The sequence below is a fragment of the Natator depressus genome, chromosome 17 (assembly GCF_965152275.1).
Source record: "Natator depressus isolate rNatDep1 chromosome 17, rNatDep2.hap1, whole genome shotgun sequence".
NCBI lineage: Eukaryota > Metazoa > Chordata > Testudines > Cheloniidae > Natator > Natator depressus.
This window is the reverse complement of record NC_134250.1, coordinates 12,698,808-12,715,899: the sequence shown is the minus strand read 5'-3', so window position 1 is coordinate 12,715,899 and position 17,092 is coordinate 12,698,808. Positions and strand designations below refer to the sequence as shown.

At 41.6% G+C, this 17,092-nt stretch overlaps 1 protein-coding gene across 5 annotated transcripts in view; it reads left to right on the top strand.

The window, feature by feature from the left end:
* Positions 1-7,740: 7,740 nt before the first annotated feature.
* The window catches only part of RABGEF1 (RAB guanine nucleotide exchange factor 1), a 33,416-nt gene continuing 24,064 nt past the window's right edge, over positions 7,741-17,092 (top strand). For 4 of the 5 annotated variants that reach the window (XM_074974868.1, XM_074974872.1, XM_074974871.1 and 1 more), the window contains exons 1-2: positions 7,741-7,874; positions 9,333-9,399. The gene's annotated coding sequence lies outside the window, so the exon portion shown is untranslated. Of the gene's footprint in view, positions 7,875-9,332; positions 9,400-15,864; positions 15,936-17,092 lie in introns of those variants that run through there. The other variant, XM_074974869.1, reaches the window with a different exon arrangement.

The window sequence follows — 17,092 nt, the reverse complement described above, 5'->3', positions numbered from 1 at the left end:
ATCGTGTTTGAGCTGGAGTGAGCATGCAGGATATCCTGGTTCCCTATCCTTGTACTCAAACCTATCCCTAGACTATAGACTATCCCTGTTTTATTTAAATTGCTTGTGTATGTCAACATTATTTGAAATCTTGATCGCTGACTTTCTTCAGTAACAATTTTCCTTTTGAACGTAGTTAGCCAAGATATGCTGCAGAAACTGAACATTCTGTATCCTAATGTATGTGTGTTTGGCTGGTACAGACACTTAAAATATTCCATATATGGTCAATTGTAAAATATAGTTCAACTAATCATCCATTCTGGAGTCTCAGAAGATTCAGATGCGTGGAACAGACGAGCATGTGGATATTTGGGACTAATTGGATTAATGCTAACCCATGAAAATGATTGTGAACACTTGCCAGGGGAATGCTTTTTAGAGCATGTCTCTCCTGTGTTTAGGAATGTTGTGTGGAAAACTTCCATTGAATTAAGTAATTCTGTCATGATCATCAGCAATTGGTTTCTGGATTCTTGCAGTGAGGTTTGCTTTAGCTTATATGCTCCCCCCCCCCCACCCCCTTTTTAGACAAATAGGCATAACCTGAAAGCATTCCAACAAATACAAAGTTCAGTCTGTTATTTACAGGAACTCTTCCTTGATTCTTAATAAGCAAGTCCCTAAAGAGGATCTAACCATGTACTTGGCAATCTAATTGAAATGTATTTCGACAAACCTTTGCTTAGAATGATGATTGATTAAACCGCAAGACATAGCAGTCAGCATAGTGGAGCTGGGTAATACAAGTCCTTGAAAGTAAGAGCCAAAGCCTCCTGTGTATCCAAGGATGCATTAATTTTACTGAATACACAGCCTGGCTAGCTTTAGTGTCATTTTAACACAGACACTTTGCTAAACTCAAAGGATTAGTGGTACTTTAAGGTTATTTTTTTTAAATGGTTACTGTGTTAAACAGTAATAAATCAAATTTTACTGAAACTTTTGCGGGCAAATTATCCTGATTTATACCCTGTAAAAGTCATGGCAGAAATTGACCAGTTTTCTTGTTTACGGTTTCCAATATATTTTTATGCTTCATGACTGAATATCTATGTTCTGATGTATTTTTCTATAATGCATCCTTCCCAGTGCTTTTAGCATGCATTTTTTATTACAAACGTGGAACTGGGAGGGTTTTTTTATTTCATAACTTATTTCCCCACTCTAGTTATGAATGACAATTTCAGTGAGATACTGCTCCCCTCCTCCCCCCTTCCAGTTTTCCAGCTTTAAGAGGCATAAGGAGATCAAGTGACTAGCCTGAGGACACACATGGAGATAATGACTGTGACTGGATTCTTCCTTGTTCCCTGCTCTTTGTTCTAACCTCTAAATCATCCATATATAGTCTACTTAAATGCTCTAGGTTTAGGAAGTTTATCTTGTATGCAGGAGTTTCAATATCTACAGTGAGAGCCAGAATACACCTTAATTAAAAAAATCCTTGGAAGTTATCGGTTGGCAGTTGCTATAGAGACACTGAAGAGATGTCCTTAAGTCAAACAGTGTCATCTTATTTCTGTTGCGTCTCCCTTTATTTCACCACTCTCCTTTTACTCCCTATAGAGCATTAGTAATTTTTTAAAAGTAACATCAATTTACACATAAGCAAGTTCATAGTTTTTGCAGGTTGTTTTTAGTAACGTAAAGAAGTTAGGCCAAGGATGCCCATACTTTGGGATTCTGAGGGGCTTACTGGTGGACTTGCCAGATCCTGAGGACTACATCATATGTGTGTCTCTTCCTGTTGTTGTTCATCTTAAATTAGGACTTGATTCTATAAACATGGTGGCAGGTCATGATCTTTTGGCCTCAGTCAGCAATAGTGGTCAACGAGGCACATTCTTCCCACAGCTTTATCTTCACAGGTCACCCTGGCTTATGGATGACCTGGGGAAAATGACATGATAGGGAAGACAGATGCACTGGTGGTGAAAGTCTCATGCCAAAGCTGATAGTTTGCATCATACAGACTTTTTGAATTCTCATGGTGTGGTAGTGCCGGAGGCAAAGAAATGTTTGTCTCCATCATAGCATCTGTGAAGTCTGTCGGTGGATCTGTTCCTGGTGGTGGATAGCTTGGCTAATCTGGGTTGTCTGCACCTGGTTGCCAATGTGAGTCTCTTCTGTTGTAAGGTTTCAGAGTAGCAGCTGTGTCAGTCTGTATCTGCAAAAAGAAAAGGAGTACTTGTGGCACCTTAGAGGCTAACAAATTTATTTGAGCATAAGCTTTCGTGAACTACAGCTCACTTCATCAGATGCATTCAGTGGAAAGGTAATGCAGGTTAGTTTGGGGGCTGAAATGGATCAGATTTAGACTGAAGTATGTCCATGGAGGCAGGGTTTCCCCTGCTTGAGTTTCAGCCAAGGTCGCTTAGAGTTTGTGGATGTGTTGGAAGAACTTCATGCCATATCCTGTGCTTAGGATCCTTGTGCTTCCTGGGTGGCAAAGCTCAGTGCAGAAGTACTGGGTCATACAACTGATCACCAGCCAGAAAGGGCAATGATACAAAGCACAGAATATAGTATGAAGTTCTCCCAACACATCCAGAGCCTCTGTGAGCTAGTTCCCGGGACACTTTGGACACAGGTGGCTTTAAGTAATCACTGGCAGTACTGAGCCTTGTTGTTATGCTGATCTATATGGTTACTTACAGCTTCAAAAAAGAATAAATTTTTGTAATGCTTTTTAGATTGTCCCTTGCACTATAGAGGAGATCTAAGATGGCTTTAAATTTTCTAATTGTTTAACATTTTTAAAAACAAACCCTCAAGGTTGTTTCATTTTTCTTTCTATGAATGAGCTGAGTCTGATCTGGGAATTCTATTTATTTATTTTATACAGATCTTCAGATGGATGTTACTTTCCAGGACAAGAATTTATGGTCAATTTACTTTCACAGGTTTAGTATGAGTTTACAGATGGTGCTTTTATAAGCATTTTTATTTTGTCATGTTTTACATTTTGTCAGCAAGATGTTCTCTATGCATTATAATCCTGAATGCCTTTGAAAAACCAATCCTAGATACTGATTGAAAGTTGGAGATATTCAGTGTCTGCAAACGTGTGGGGTTGTTTTTACATTTTAAATAAGTTTGTGAATAATGTTAATTTAATATTGTGGATACTGTAGCACTTTGTCTTATGTATTTTCAATTCCATGTAAACTATGTAATCTATGTATTTCATTTAATGTGTAAAAGAAAAAAAATTATGTATAGTCTGTTGTGAAATAAAATATATATGAACTTGTTTTTTTATAATCTGAACAAATATAGATGTGCACAAGAGCCTCTCAGCCAAAATCTGATTTCAGAAAGTTTTGAAGAAAGTATTAATCTATTGGGTTTTATCTACAGTAGAGACAGCAATGGCCTTGCCACACACTAACTAAAACATTAAAGGTATTCATAGGATAGGTAGGGTTTTTCTTTGACTTAATGAGTCCAGTGCTGCTCCTGTTGTCGTCTTTCTGAATATGTGTTTGGTTTGAGCTCTAGTATCTTGGGGGTGGGGGGGGGAAATCAGTGGCTGAAGTCATAGCCTTGGAACTCTGCCCCACTACTCACTACTACCTCCTGAAATATTGTTGAGCATCATGACTAATTGACATCAATGGCCTGCTTTCCTCTCTTTGGTATGCCCATGTTGGGGCTGTTGTGCATGAGAGATGCTTCCCTTGCTCTGTTATTGCAGTGCCTCCTTCCCCAGCTTATCAAGTGGGAGTGGATGGAACCTAGGGTCCTCTGTGTAACAGACGATTGATTATGGGTGAGAAGTAAGACACTACACAACCTGTTCAAACTTACTTAGGTGGTGGAGATTCCCACTAGAAGGATTAATGCAGTGTTTACAGTCTCACTTTGTGGTGGAAAGAGTTTGCCCTTGTTTCAATTACATTTACAAATCCCTCCCCACCACCTCATTCAAATTGTCAGTTGATAGTTCTTTTCCTACCTAGCCACTTGCAGCTCTTGCCACATGCTATACAATGCTAAAACTAGGAGCAAGAAGCTTAATGGTAGTTGCTGAGCTGCATGTGCTCAATAAGTCAAATGCAGCTCAATTCATTTAACCGGAATTTACCAAAAAACCCAAACCCCATGCTCAACCAACCCAACAAGCACCGCTCACGTCTGTGGTGAGAGCTGGACGGTTTCAGACCCAAAGGTGAAAGTTAGAGCCTATGTCAATGAAAGGCAGTTGGGGAGGGAGGGAGGAAACTGTTTTTGTTTGAATAGAAGTAATCTTAACTATTTTTCTCCCTGAGGCAAGCACCATAAATAAAACATGCCTCCTAAGCATTCATCGGGCTGCCCAGTCTGGAAAATGCCAATGTTCTGATTTAAAGGCTATGCAACTGGCCTTACTCCCACAGCTGCTGACTGTAAGGGGAGCAGGGATGCCATTTCTGATGGTTTTGGAAAGAGAAAAATGAGAATTTGACCTCTCTGCAGGAGCAAAGCTCAGAGTGTGGGTCTCTTCCCTCATTCACACACTATGTAACACATGTAGAATAGTATCAGAGGGGTAGCCGTGTTAGTCTGGATCTGTAAAAGCGGCAGAGTCCTGTGGCACCTAATAGACTAACGGACGTATTGGAGCATAAGCTTTTGTGGGTGAATACCCATTTTGTCGGATGCATGTAGAATAGTGAGAGGTAGGTCTCTTGACATTATCACATTACAAGTCAGACACAAGCCTGGTGTCACCTCAGTGGTGGTGGTATTATCGCAGCAACAGGCCGTTCATGATGCAGCAGCCAGGATCATCCTTTCCCACTTCCCTGACCATGTCTTCTCTTACTTGAATCTGCAGTGGCTTTTTTCTCCCCTCTGCATGAGTCAAGCTTCTCCTTGTCTACATTCATTTTCTCCATCTGCCCTCCCTTATCTGTGACACCCACTTCTGCTTTCTTTCATGTGATCCTTGGAGAAATTTCCCATTAATGTTCATAAAGCAGCCCTCCTTTCCTTAGTTCAGCAATCCTTTTTTAAAAACAAAAAACAAAAAAAATCAAATATATTTCCTGAAGTGTAACAGCAGTTCTCAGAACATGGTCTTCTGGGGTCTTTCATGCTGGCCTGCAGAATGAAACATTTTGAGAATCATACATTGTGGTACTGGATTGGTGGGGGAGGGATGTGGCCCATGATGGGATCTTTCTCTTATAAAATGGCCAGCAGTGTGAAAAACAGTAATACCCTTTCAATATCTGTTTGTTCATTCTGTACTGTATTTCACCCACTTGTGATTTTAGACTGTAAGCTCTTGGGATAAAGACTGGTTATTTGCTTAGCACAGTCCATCCAAACTGCAGTGCAGCATACCCTTCTGCAGCTGTTGGAGTAAGTTACTTATGTCAAAAATGAATATTCTTTTAATGAAAGTAATCATTTATAGGCGTGTGTGTGTGTGTGTGTGTGAGAGAGAGAGTGAGAGACAGAGAGAAAATTTGGTAGTAGTGGAAAAGTGTGACGGCTTTGGAGACTGAAGCACATTTATTCAAAGAACAGGTACCAAACTGGCAGCGTTTACCTGGAGCAATCACTATTAAATGTTGGATGAGGGAAGTAATTTTGTCTCCAGGGTCTGTTCATGTCTGGTGAGATGGTCAGCAAGGAGGCTGATTAGCCCCAGCTATGTGCATGGCTTTCATAAGGGGGACACCTTGTCCAATAGGAAAGAGAGAAAACTTAATGTATGTTAAAGAAACAAATCTGGCATCAATTGAAGCTACTACTTTCCTGATTTTTTTTTTCTCATCACTTACTTGGTTTTGCAGATAGTTGAAAAGTAGAGAGAGCAGGAACTCAGCATTGTTGGTTATATTGTCAAGATTCTGATATCAGTGTGGGCTTTAATTTTGGCTTCTTTGTGGAGCAATAGAACATGTATTTTTACCATCCATTCCATTAACTAAATTTCACTTAATATTGTAAAATATTATTTGAGTGGTTTTCTTTCATAAGCTCTGCAAGGCTTAAATCTATTAGCAGTTGTCATGTTTTATATCCTTTTGTCTTCTACAGTTTTATACAGTAGAACCTCTGAGTTACGAACACCAGAGTTACAAACTGACCAGTTAACCACATGCATCATTTGGAACTGGAAATATGCAATCAGGCAGCAGCAGAGACACCTCCCCCCCCCCCCAAAATAAAAAAGCAAATACAGTACAGCACTGTGTTAAACATAAACTACAAAAGAAGAGAGAGTAGCATTTTTCTTCTCCATAGTAAAGTTTAAAAACTCTATTAAGTCGATGTTCAGTTTTAAACTTTTGAAAGAACAACTATGATGTTTTGTTCAGAATTATGAACATTTCAGAGTTATGAACAACCTCCATTCCTGACATGTTCTACTATACCAGTGGTTCTCAAACTTTTTTTTTACTGGTGACCCCTTTCACATAGACAGCCTCTGAGTGTGACACTCCCCCTTTATAAATTAAAAACATGTTTTTATGTATTTAACACCATTATAAATGCTGGAGGTAAAGCGGGGTTTGGGGTGGAGGCTGTCAGCTCACAATCCCCCCCCAATAGACTCCTGAACCCCTGTACTATACACTCCTTAACTGGTGGGCTTATGCTTTTAATAGTTTAAATTACTTTAACTATGCTGCCTGACTATACTGTAGAAAATAACCCAAGGTTCAGATTGCACATGACCATTCTATAGAATTACAATAACAATCTTACAGACTGTTAAAGCTCTTTATTTCTGTCCTGATATAGCATATGCAGCAAAAACAGTAGTGACTGACCTCAGACTTGAAAAGCGCTGTAATAACGCGCTCACTCTGGTAAATCGGATATTTGTGACGTGAACATTTATGTCCACACAGTGCAGCTCGGAAAGAGTCTGCAACCAAGAGGCTTTGTCAATGGAAGGATCAATATTCTGCATGATCTGCTTGGTAACAGTGCTAAACGCATCCTCTTTTATAGCCTCGATGAGCTATTGTGGCAGTCCTCTTCGTTAGCTCATTTGCCACCGTTCCTTATTTTAAGGGCTATTACAGATCTAAGTGAAACTGTCTCCATGTCTGGCACATCAATGAAATGTCTCGGGGATTGTTGGTGCTCTTAGGAGGGGACAGATGCATCACACTATGGTGACATACATTGTGATACAGCAATTCTTTGGGGCAGCTGGAGACCACCCTGTGCCCCCTGAAAGAGTAAGACTTGAGTAACAGCCTCCTCCTTGACAACACCATGCCCATCACAATAGGACTCTAGGCCAGCCATTCTCAAACTGCTGCAGGACCCCCGAGTGGATGGCAACAATGGGGTCACCAGGACTAGCATTGAATGCTTGGGAGCTGGGGCTGAAACCTGAGCTCCACTCCCACCCGGGGCTCCAGTCCCCTCTGCCCCCACCCGGGCTCACATCGTAATGGTGTTGGCCGAAGGGGGTCGTGGTGCCACCACTGAGCTAGGCAGCCCCGGGCCCAGCTGGCTGCAACATCCCATTGCCAGTGACAGGGCTCTGCAAGCAGGGCCGCTCCTGCAGGTCCAAAATGTGGGGGGGAGGGCTTAACCCTCCCCCTCTCTCTCCCCCCAGCTGGGGACAGGGCCTGCTACCCCGATTGCCTCCCCCCTATTCCCTCTCCCTCAGCCGCTGCCCCAGGTGCTCCGCCCACTCTCCTTAGCCCCGCCCCTTCACCCAGGCCCCGCCCCGCCGGAGCTACCCGGAAGTGACGCCGCCGCACGCACGCGCGCGCTGACGCAGTGGCAGGGGCCCTGCTGAGCTGGCCTAAGCTGAGGCGCGTCGCGTTCGCAGGCGGCGCAGTTGGAGGGGCCGGAGCGGGGCTGAGACGCAGGTGGGGCGCCCCCCCCCCTCGCGGCGGGAGCCGGGTGCTTCCTCCCGGCCGGGGCGAGCGTGGCGGCGCGGGGCCTTGCCAGCCCCCGGGGCGGGGGGGAACGGGGCAGCCGGGGGGTGTCAGGGCAGCGCTGAGCCGGTCCTGACCCAGTTACCGGGGGGGCGGGTTCTCATCCCCCGACCCCGTAGGGCGGCGCCTTCTCTTCCCCCTTCCCCTCCCCCGCCGCGAACACGGGTGTTTCCCCAGGGCCCTGTCAGGAGCTCGCCTTGGCCCCCCCCGGCGAGCCCCTCCTAGCCCGGCCCGGAGCGGGGTCAGGCAGGCGGGAGGGAAAGGCCCTAGACCTAGGGGTGGGGTGGGGCTGTGCTAGGAGTCCCTGGGGTAAAGGGCCCCCAGGGGCTGCACAGAGAGCCTGCGCTCTGAGCCGGTGAGCGTTGGACAGTGGTTCTCAAACTTTTGAACTTTGGTGACCCCTTTCACATGCCACGTCTCTGAGTGCGACCCCCACTCCCCCTTATAAATGAAAAACACTTTCAAATATGTTTAACGCCATTATAAATGCCGGAGGCAAAGCGGGGTTTGGGGTGGAGGCTGACAGCTCGCGACCGCCCCCATGTCATATCCTTGCGATCCCCTGAGGGGTCCTGACCCGCAGTTTGAGAACTGCTGATATGAGAGGAGGGATGGGGTTGTGGGGAAGGCACTAGACTGGGGCTCTGCAGCCCTGGTTTCAATTCCCAGTTCTGCTGCAGACTTTCTGTGTGTGACCTTTGGCAGATCTCTGCCCAAATCTTGTGTGTCTGTGCCTTGGTTCCCCATCTGTGAAAGGGAAAAACTTCCTTTTTTCTATGCTTTGTCCATGTAGACTGTAATCTCTCTGGGATAGGAACTGTGTCTTACTGTGTATGGTGCCTAGCACACTGGGGCCTCTATCTTAGTTGACCTCTAGGTTATATGATAATATAAATAATAACAATTTATGACAATACTGGTGAAACATAGTTTGATCTTTCTGGTTGATTGCTGTTCAGTTCAAACATATTTTATTGGCGCAGCAGGCTATACAAGTCCTGTCAAAACATCAGGGAAACCAAGGTTTGTGTGTCATGGGCGTATATCAAGCTTCTGCCTAGAGCAGACTTCACAGACATTTGGAGACGTTGTGGCAGTGGGGAAAGGCTCTGGCAGAGAAGCAGCAGCGGGAAGAGACTCCAGCATTCCTCTGCTGCTGAGCGTTTCCCCACTGCCTCCCCCTTGCCAGAGCTTTTCACTGCCACTTGTAGCTCCACACCACAGCGCGGACGCAACTTCTCACTGCTGCATGTAGCTACGCATACCCTACACACGTTGCTGCAGGTGGCATGCAGTGTAACCATAGCCTTTATGTTATTGCTGTCCATTTCTGTTTTTTGACAGGCTGCTCTATAATGAGGTGCTGTGCCTTTTCTTTTTCTTTTTTAGAGTATCTTGTACTTCTTATGGACGGACTGGTTTATAGGGAAACATAGAAACTGCATGGAACCTTCAGGTGACTTTTTTTCTCTTACGTTAACTCTGGCGGGGTGGGAGAAATAAACTTGTTTCACTCATTGCACACTTCAGGCTATTTCTTCATGCTGACTCCCCAAGAGCATCCTGGAAAATTTGTCTACTGTGTCTTCTACTTCTGGTTAACAAATAATGCAACTTAATCATTCAAATAGCAACTGGTCCAGCCTTGAAAATGTATTTTGAATGCTTACTAGCCCAAACAGTCTACTCACCTGTCCATTTCTATGATAGCCATTTTAATATAGTTCCCTGGGTATCAAAGGTTTATTATTTTTGTTTGTAACTTACACATGCATTTAGTGTTCATAGAAACTATAGAACGACAGCTCTGGAAACTGAAGTTATCTGTTTAAATACAGGACAAGTACAATTTGGGGCAGCTCCAGTAGAAGTTTATACAAACAGTACTGCAAGTACTTCAATCCTGACCTTTAGGAGAGCACTTCTAGGGTTGAAAGAGTAGTGCAGTCTTAATGGCTAGTTCACTCCATTGCCAAATACTTAGTGGCAATGCCAGTGAAGTTACCAGTAGTTGTTGTGGCTTTTACAATGTAAACATGTGTGACCACTGGAAGCAAGACTTGAACCATTACTGATCTGGACCAAAACTGAACTGGTGATCTCAATGTGAAAGGCTCTGTATCCCCATGACCATTCCCCTGAGTTTTTGTTTAGCGGTCAGGTATTTTAAAAAGACATACAGTGTTAGCATGGATTATTGTGACACTTTTTTGGTTAGCTCACTCATTTGAAAGCAAAGTTTGGAAGGGGTAAATAGCATAATATAAATTGGTAATGTAATATATTTTTTCAAGCTAATCATTTTTCATCGACATGTCTTATTTTAATTCCGTACTGAGTGCTCCTGGACAGCAAGACATTTTGACCCATTGTATAAGGGAAAACAAGGTAAACTTGGATATTCTGAACCTAGCTAAGGAGTCCTGATTAAGTTTCCATGGAGAGCTAATACTTAGATGATGGCAGTTGTTAGAGGTCAGAGAAATTGAGATTGTACTACATCATATTCAAATGCTTTCAAGCATAGGTATAGCTGTATAATTTGAGAAAGTTAAAAATTCTGTATTAGGAACAGTGGGTAGGTTGGAAAGCTTACAGTGGTGTTTGATCAATAAAATAATACTACTAAGCATGATCTTTTGGTGGTTTGGGAGATTTTGTAAGATATTTATTGAGTCTTGAATCTTAACGTTATACATAGCTAGGGAATGCGTATGGAGTTTAAAAACAACTAATTGGTGGATTCCTACAAACATTTGTTTCCGGTTAGTTCATAAAATATTTATTCAGTGATAAGTGAATAAAATTGTGCAAAGCAAAAATGGTTTTTTCCATGTGTCTGTGTGTAAAGTGCTTGTCATGCAACGTGTGATAGTATCTTAATTAAAATGGCTGTTGTATTTGCTATATTTAAAAAATGGTAACTTCCTCGAAGTTGGCAATAATGATGCAAAATAAAGTCGTTTTTTGTGATGAAGGGAAACCTTGGTGTTATCGAGAGAGTCCATTAATAGACTCCCCTTTGTTCTGATAAAAAAGCATAGCTGAACTGGAATAGCTCATTTTCCTTTACTAGAGAGCTGTACTGCAGTCCACATAAGGAGCTTTCCCTTAAGACTATCCAGTTCAGTGTATAGCATGGCTCCCATATTAATTTATTTTAAGTGTCTTTCTGTGGCTCTTGTCACCATTGTATCTAAGCATTTCACAGTACTACTTCTGTAAAATCAGGAGTAGTAATATTCCCGTTTTACACAAAACTGAGGCACAGAGATTAAGTGACTTGACCAAAGTAACACAAAAAGACTGAGCCCTAGTCCAATACCTTTGCCATAAGACCATCTCTGAGAGGTGCTTCTTGCTGCAAGCACATTACATCAGAACTTTGGGGTCTGTGCTGGCTTCTTTTTGGCTTTCAGATTGAGTTTAAAGTGTTGATGTTGATCTACAAAACTCTGACGGCTGGTTTACACTGGGAACTTACATTGTCACAGCCACATCTCTTCGGGATGCGAAAAATCCATCCCCCTGAGCGATGTAGCTATGCCGACCTCACCCCTGGTGTAGACAGCAGGAGGTCGACAGAACAATTTTTCCATAGACCTAGCTACTTCCTCTTGGGGAGGTAGATTACCTATGCTGATGAGAGAACCCCTGCCATCAGTGTTGCTAGTGTCTACGCTGAAGTGCTGCAGTGTTACTTCTGCAACATTTGAAGTGTAGACCTACTTTAAGTGGTCTGGGTATCTCACTCACTTCTGTCCATGTGTTACCGCATCGGTTCCACTAAAAGGGAATCCAAGCTTGTGGCCCTATGGCTTAAAAGGAAATGGTACCCTCAAGGAAGGTTACTTGACTGTAGGAAGCAAGTCCTCCAACTAATATCTGTAAAAACTTGAAATTGTTGACCACCTGGGCATGCTGTAAATCCCATCATTAGTATTTGGTGGAGTGGAAGTGGGGAAAGAGGGACTGGGAAGAGATGTGATGGCTAGATCAGGAAGGTTTTTTTTGTAGAATGATCTAATGGATTGATATGATGGAGCAGATATTTCTATTTAGGATTTTTATCCTTTGTGTGTGTGTGTGTGTTTTACATTGTGCAAAAGAAAACTCAAGTTATGGATGGGTGCTTATTTTAAATTTATTTCAATTTGTATTACAATCTAGTCTGTAAGTCTTCCTCAGCTTCCCCTTTCTCTTGCTGCCATTTGTCATAAACTCCTGTTATGCTTAGTCTCTCTGTATATCATTGATGTACTTCTTGTGACCAAACAAGTCCTCAGACTGTAACACATAGTCACGCTTGTGATACTGACAACACTTCAGTCAGGTGCAAGTTTACACTAAGAATTGGATATCAGATGTCAACTCCTTAAAACTGCTTCTCTCTGCCTTCAAGCAGGCAAGCAACATAATGATCTAGCATTTTGATAATGTATATGTGGAATAGAATAACTGATACTTCAAAAAGCTCACTTTCCATCTGGATTTTTGGATCAAAATTTATTTAAAAATGCATATTTAATGTGATACTGAACTACTTGTTTCCTTTCTTCTCAGTCATAGCAGGAAGCAATTTTCAGGTATATATTGCATGGGATTTTATTTGCCTCCTTTTCTGTACGAGGCACACAGGGTCAAGATATAGACACCTGGGTGTGATCTGTTAATTCACGATGTTCATTGCCCTCTGTGATGGAGAAAGATCTGAGATTCCATAATAAGATGTACAGACAGTTGGCATGTGGACAAATTAAATTATGGTTTTAGTTTGCACTGTCAGCACTGCTGAGGGTGGTGCTTTACTTGCATATAACTTTTTAAATTACTTTTTTAGAGTTGGAACAAATAGTGAATTATGTTCACTAAGATTTATAAAACTTGTGAAGCCTGGTGACCAGGACAATGGATTCCAAAAATGCTAAACAGTGGACGTAACTTCCTTTGTCAAATATTGTTACGAAATCTTATTGTGATGCTTCATTTCCATGTTGTTACCAATATTCTTACCTGGCATTGTTGCTTTAAAGTAGTGTTTGAGGAGTCGTTTGAATTCTGAATAAAAGCTCAAACAATTTTACTAAAATCTTTTGACTCTCTTCCTAATGAACATATGTTTAATAGGCTATAGTAAATATGCAAGAAAATAAACTTGTATCTAATTTCTTAATATTTTTAGTGTGAATTGGTTGCTGATTAAGTTTTGGTGATTAAGTGCTGGTTCTGAACAAAGTGGTTACTGTATGATTGCGTTGATGTTAGCTTGTTTTGAAGTTATTTGTTTTCACAGAATCATGGATGGAAAATATTTGTCATCTTGTCCCTCCCTTCTCTACGGAGGAAACTGGTTCCTAGTTTATTACAAGTACATACTAATTACATGCCTAAATGATTATTGTAGAGTAGTGTGTGACTCAAGAATATTTAAGCACTTACATGACTTATAAGAAATTTATGTGCCATGCAATTCAGTGATTGCTCTTCTGAATTGAATAAATATTTGAATAGTGATTTGAAAATAGAATGGTTAGTTACTTCAGTCTCATAAAGACTTGTGGCATTTAATTAAAAGAAAATTACTTGAGGTTCGCAATCACTCTTCTGAAGACGCTGCTGGTAATAATGACATTACTGTTTCACTCAGGCGTAGCCAAAGAAATGGTTGCTTTCTAATGGACGCCTTTCTCCTTTTTGAAAATTTCTGTTTTCATTGCCTTTGCTCTGTTTGGGAATGGGTTCCTGTGGGAACGTGTCATTGTAGCCTCACATACAGTGTTTTTTCCCCCTCTGAAGTTATCCACCGTCACAGTAGTACTGGTACAGCTGTACCACTGCTTGCACTCACGTGAGTGTTAGTGTGAACCTGCTGCTGGCAGATACTGCTGTGTCATTTAGATCTGCTCTGGGCAGGGTTGGACAACTCGATGGCTAAAATCCAGAGATGCCAATCTATATTAGACTGGACTTTGGTAGAAGGCACCTCTTTGCAGTAAAGACACTGTGGTCCATCTTGTAGATTTGTACATGATTCAAAGGCCTGGTCTATCTAGAAAATTAGGTCTGCTTAACTACATTGCTCGGGGTGTGAAAAATCTATACCTCTGAGCAGCCTAGATAAACCAACCTAAACTCCAGTGTAGCCAGTGCTAGGTCCACAGAAGAATTCTTCCATTGACCTAGCTACTGCCTCTCCTGTGCTGATGGAGAATCCTTCCCAGGGGCTATGCTGAAGCGCTACAGCAACACAGCTGCAACACTGTAGCATTTCAAGTGTAATCAAGCCCCAGGTGTTGAAAGTGTGCTGTGAACTAGAGGTGAGCCCTACCTGAAAGCTTTCTAATCTGATGTGGAATCAGTCGGTCATTCCTCCGCTAATAAAATTTAAAGCTTCAGCTGATATCTTGGGAAAATGTATACAGTCTTCCTCACCTTCCCCTTCTCATCCTGCTCTGAGGTTTAATGCTTAGCACCCAGAACATGACAATCGGGCAGTCTTGATGTTTGTTTTTGTTTCAAGAGTTCAGAAAACTTCCTTTGAAACATTTTTTGACCAGTTCTAATTAAAAGAATTAATAATGCCCATCGTGAAATTCATTTCAAAGCATGAATAATGCCATAGAGGTTAGACTTAAAAAAAAAAAATAATAATAATAATGATCTTGGGCAGATCAGTCTAATAGAGCAATCTGGATTGTCGCGAAGGAATGTGGTGGAATTCAGGAATACTTCTGAGTCTCTTTGCTTCTTTCTGGAGATAGAGGATAAAAGCTGGAAGGGAGGGATTCAGGAGTCAAATGATAACCATGTTGGGTCACATGGCATTTTACTGCTGTTGGTCATAAATTGTAAATGCTGGCATACACGTAGTGTGCCTAATTTAATATGAAAGTGGATGACTTACCTTTTCCTACTAGCCTGTTTGGGTTTTTTGGACTTTCATGCATATTTAAAAAAAGGAAACATTTGTTTGAACCTGTGTAACTGAAATACCATTGTTGACATTTACTGCAATCCTACAAAGTCACTTCTTTAACCTTCACAAAGTGCAGTTATTGCTTATGTTAAGGAACCATTTTTCATGTGTTGAAGTAATTACATCATTGACTTGTACAGATGCTATCCCAGAAGTCCAGGCGCTCATAATATATGTTAATTTCTGCTTAACTCTGCCTGATTTCTGGGTTAGTTTTTGTTCTGCTGTGCAAAGATGACCCTAAACAGAATTTAAATACTGTTGTATATTATAGGAATGTCGTCAGTTTCATTGGCTGTGAGGGTGAATTTATTTGCCTATTCTGCTCCTTGGGAGGAAAAGGCTAGGAAAGGTGGCAGAAAATGTGACTGAAGTACTGTATGACTTTTACATGATAAATTCTAGACCTAGTATGGATGTGTTAGTTAACAAATAACAGTGCTTTCCCTGAAGTCACAATTTTGCCTTCAGTTCTGTAAACACTGATGTATTCTGCAATTTATTTTGATTACATAGCTGAAAAGGACGCCATTACATAATCTTAGTCTTTTATGTGCACACTAAATAAATTATGCGTGATAAATGCTATTTTGATGATGAAGGTGCCCTTTCTTTACACTATATTAAGGCTGAGGTCACAGCATTATTTTTTGTAGCCGTTCTGGTAATTTTAGTAGCTCTATCATGGGTTTGGTGCTGTGTGTTTGTAGATATTTTGCAATCTGTGTTCCCTATGAAAACTGATAAAATGTAGCCTCTTGTTCCTCTTGAAAGAGCTTTATTCTTAGCACAAGATGTACAATTTCCCGGGAGAAGGATCACTGCTATTTCTGTGCCTGTTGTACAGGACTGACAAATATGGCCTCGGGGATTTATACACATGTGATTGGGGGAGGGGCCCTTTTTGGATTTAAGGCTGGCCTTTTATGTTATGTAACTGACTTAGAAATAAAGCTGTTTGCTGTGGTGGTGTAGCCTTGTTGGTCCCAGGATATGAGAGAGACAAGCTGGGTGAGGTAATATCTTTTATTAGACTAACTCAGTGGTTCTCAGACTTTTGTACTGGTGACCCCTTTCATATACCCAGCCTCTGAGTGTGAGCACCCTTATCAGTGAAAAACACTTTTTAATATATTTAACATCATTATAAATGCTGGAGGCAAAGCGGGTTTGGGGTGGAAGTTGACAGCTTGCAACCCCCCATATAATAACCTCGTGACCCCCTGAGGGGCCCTGACCCCCCAGTTGGAGAACCCTTGGACTAACTTCTGTTGGTGAAAGAGACAAGTTTTTGAGCTTATGCAGAGCTATTCTTCAGGTCTGGAAAGGTTTTCAGTGTCACAGCTAAATACAGAAAAGGAGGACTTGTGGCACCTTAGAGACTAACAAATTTATTACAGCATACGCTTTCGTGAGCTACAGCTCACTACAGAGGTGGAAGAGATAAGGAGTGAACACGTTGCAGGAAACCATTCAAGATGAAGTGGGCAGTTAATACTTCTACAGTCATAGAACAAGGAGGGTTAGTGGATTATACGTTGTAATGAGCCATAAATCCAGTGTGTTAAGTCCATAATTTTTAGTATCTAGTAGAATGAAGTTAAGTTCCAGGTTCATCTTTCAAAGGTATTGTGCAGGTTTCAGTTGGGGGTGAGGAATGAGAGGTCAGATGTAGAATGATCCTTTTGTGAAAAGTGCTTACCTGAGGTTGATGTGATGGGTTTTTTTGGTCTTTTATAATTTTTCTGTATGAGTTCTCCCACTTTGTCTCTCTAGAAATAAAGATAGTGTATAAATTCAAGCATATGAAGTTTGTTTTACAAGATGCATTCTTATTATTATCCTCACGATTGTATTGTGAAGCAGTGTTCGTCTGAGGGTTGCTTGTTCAGTTTCATTAAGATTTTAATGGAAGATGTTTGTGGAGATAGGTTTAAGATGCGTAAACTGATCACTGTAGACTTTCTTTAAAAGAAAGTAAGACAAGAAAATCATGTCGTCCTTCTGGTTGCACTTCCTATTTTACTGTGAGCTAGCTCGCCTTGTATCTCTGTTGCTGATCAGTTCGGTTTGACATACAAATAACTTAACTGTCCAAAAGTTGGCTAATTTCTAAGACCAATATTTTCAAGAGCCCACTAAGTTTGGACATCCAACCTGAGACACTTCAGAG